Genomic DNA, 3,512 nt, shown 5'->3' with positions numbered 1-3,512 from the left:
CGTTCTTGATCCCCTTGCGCATGCCATCATCTCCATGCTCCAAGGTTCATCTTTCTTGTCCAAGCTAGGCCCTTCATTTGTAAGCAAAACAAATGTATCCAATTTAGGCAACATCATATTCTCATGAACATTAGAATCGTTACCAAGAAACGAAAGTACCTGATAATTCAATTGGCGTGCACGAGCTCTAGTAATTGGTCCAGTATGTATAGCAGCAGGGCCTGTGGGTGTAACAATGGTATTGATGTCCTCATCATCCTCCCCTTCATGAAATGAAGTCATCCTCGATGAAAGCTCATCTTCCTCACCCAAATAAGGCTTCAAATCTGCAATGTTAAAAGTGGGACTAACCCCAAAATCTGTAGGCAGCTCAAGTTTATATGGATTATCATTTATTTTCTAACACCTTAAAAGGACCATCAGCACGTGGCATTAGCTTTGATTTGCGCAAATTAGGAAATCTATCCTTACACAAATGTAACCAAACAAGATTTCCAGGTGCAAACACAACATGTTTTCTGCCCTTATCTCCAGCAAGTTTATATTTAGCATTCATACGCTCAATGTTTTCCTTAGTTAACTCATGCATTTTTAAAATCAATTCAGCTCGTTCTTTAGCATCAAAATTAACCTTCTCCGAAGATGGAAGAGGCAACAAATCAATAGGTGCATGAGGTAGGAAACCATACACAATTTCAAAAGGGCACATCTTAGTAGTAGAATGCAATGAACGATTATAAGCAAATTCAATATGAGGCAAGCATTCTTCCCACATTTTCTTATTATTCTTCAAAACAGTCCTAAGCATAGTAGACAATGTTCTATTGACTACTTCAGTTTGTCCATCAGTTTGGGGGTGACAAGTAGTACTAAAAAGCAGTTTAGTCCCCAACTTAGCCCATAAACATCTCCAAAAGTGGCTAAGAAATTTAGTATCACGATCTGAAACAATAGTATTTGGCACACCATGCAAGCGAATAATTTCACGAAAGAACAAATCAGCAACATTAACAGCATCATCGCTTTTATGACATGGTGTGCCATTTTCGAGAACCTATCCATGACAACAAATATGATATCCCTCCCCTTCTTTGTTGGAGGTAAACCTAAAAGAAAGTCCATAGATATATGCTCCCAAGGAACACTAGGTACAAGCAAAGGCATATATAAACCATGAGGAGTGAGTCGTGACTTAGCTTTTTGACATGGAGTGCAGCGAGCAACAAAACGCTCAACATCCCGTCTCATCTTTGGCCAAAAGAAATGTGTAGCAAGTATGTCCTCTGTCTTCTTCACGCCAATGTGTCCCATTAATCCTCCTCCATGCGCCTCCTGCAACAACAAAAGACGAATGGAGCTAGCTGGAATGCATAGCTTGTTAGCATGGAACACAAATCCATCATTAACGACAAACTTGTTCCAAGTTCTTCCTGCTTTACAATTCTGCATTACATCTTTAAAATCAGCATCATGCACATATTGGTCTTTGATGGTGTGCAAACCAAATACTTTGAATTCAAGTTGTGAAAGCATAGTATAGCGATGAGACAATGCATCAACAATAATATTTTCTTTACCCTTCTTGTGTTTAATGACATAAGGGAAAGTCTCAATGAATTCAACCCATTTAGCATGTCTACGATTCAGTTTAGCTTGACTTTTAATATGTTTCAACGATTCATGATCAGAATGTATAACAAATTCTTTGGGCCATAAATAATATTGCCATGTTTCTAAAGTCCGAACAAGAGCATATAATTCTTTATCATAAGTAGAATAATTCAGACTAGGCCCACTCAATTTTTTAGAAAAGTATGCAACAGGTTTGCCAGCTTGTAATAACACACCTCCTAATCCAATTCCACTAGCATCACATTCAAGCTCAAAGTCTTATTAAAATCAGGAAGTTGGAGTAAAGGTGCATGTGTCAACTTATCTTTCAATACCGTGAAGGCTTCTTCCTATGCGGTACCCCAAACAAAAGGTACATCCTTCTTTGTAAGCTCATTGAGAGGTGTAGCAATGGTGCTGAAATCTCTGACAAAACGCCTATAGAATCCAACGAGTCCAAGAAAACTCCTCACTTGTGTGACCGTTTTGGGCTGCGGCCAACTCTCAATAGCTTCAATCTTCGCTTTATCAACTTCAATTCCCTGTGGAGTAACAACATAGCCAAGAAAAGATACTCGGTCTGTGCAGAAGGTGCACTTCCCAAGGTTACCAAACAAAAGTGCATCACATAGAGCAATAAAAACAACACATAAATGTTCCAAATGTTCCTCCAAAGATCTGCTATAAATCAGTTTATCATCAAAATAGACTACCACAAATCGTCCAATGAAAGCACGTAAAACTTTGTTCATTAATCTCATGAAAGTACTAGGTGCATTAGTTAACCCAAAAGGCATGACTAACCACTCATATAATACAAACTTAGTTTTAAATGCTATTTTCCATTCATCTCCCAATTTCATACGAATTTGATGGTATCCACTACGCAAATCAACTTTGGAGAATATTGTAGAGCCACTCAATTCATCAAGCATGTCGTCTAGCCTAGGAATAGGATGACGATAACGAATAGGAATATTATTAATGCCTCTACAATCAACACACATACGTGACGTACCATCCTTTTTCGGCACTAAAATGATAGGAATAGCACAAGGACTAAGGGATTCGCGTATATAACCTTTGTCGAGCAGCTCCTGTACTTGACGCATAATCTCCTTTGTCTCCTCTGGGTTGGTACGGTATGTCGCACAGTTGGGTAATGATGCATCGGGAATTAAGTCAATTTGATGCTCAATCCCTCGAATAGGTGGTAATCTTGGTGGCACGTCTTGTGGAAAGACGTCAGCAAACTCCTGTAAAATGTTAGTGACAGCAGGAGGCAAAGAGGAAGACATGTCCTCGAATGAAAATAATGCCTCTTTGCACACAAAAGCATAGCAAACAGATTTGCAAAAATCTAGGTCATCAATATCAGATTTGGTGGCAAGTAAACATGCACTTTTCAATTTAATTTCAGAAGCAACACTAGATGCTTTATTATTAGGCTTGATTTGTTGCTCAAATTCTTTTTCCACAATCTGATTTTCACTCTTATTTTTCTCCTGTTTTGCTTTATGAGATCTATTAATATAATCTTTCAAAATGGAATCAGGAGTCATAGGAAGCAAAGTAATATGGCTATCCTTATGAACAAGAGTATACTGATTATTTCTACCATGGTGTACGAAATTTTTATCAAATTCCCATGGTCTACCAAGTAATAAGGAACATGCTTGCATGGGTACCACATCACAGTCAACATAATCAGCATAGGTAGAGATGCTAAAATGCACACGAACAATACGTGTTACCTTAACCTTGTCGCTATTGTTGAACCATTGGATGTAGTAAGGATGTGGATGTGGTCTTGTGGTGAGAGATAGCTTCTCCACCGTCTCCATGCTAGCCAAGTTATTGCAGCTCCCTCCATCTATGATGACGCGAATAGAATGTTCCTT

This window comes from Triticum aestivum, chromosome 5A (assembly GCF_018294505.1).
Source record: "Triticum aestivum cultivar Chinese Spring chromosome 5A, IWGSC CS RefSeq v2.1, whole genome shotgun sequence".
In the NCBI taxonomy this organism is placed as follows: domain Eukaryota; kingdom Viridiplantae; phylum Streptophyta; class Magnoliopsida; order Poales; family Poaceae; genus Triticum; species Triticum aestivum.
This window is presented reverse-complemented; position numbering follows the sequence as displayed.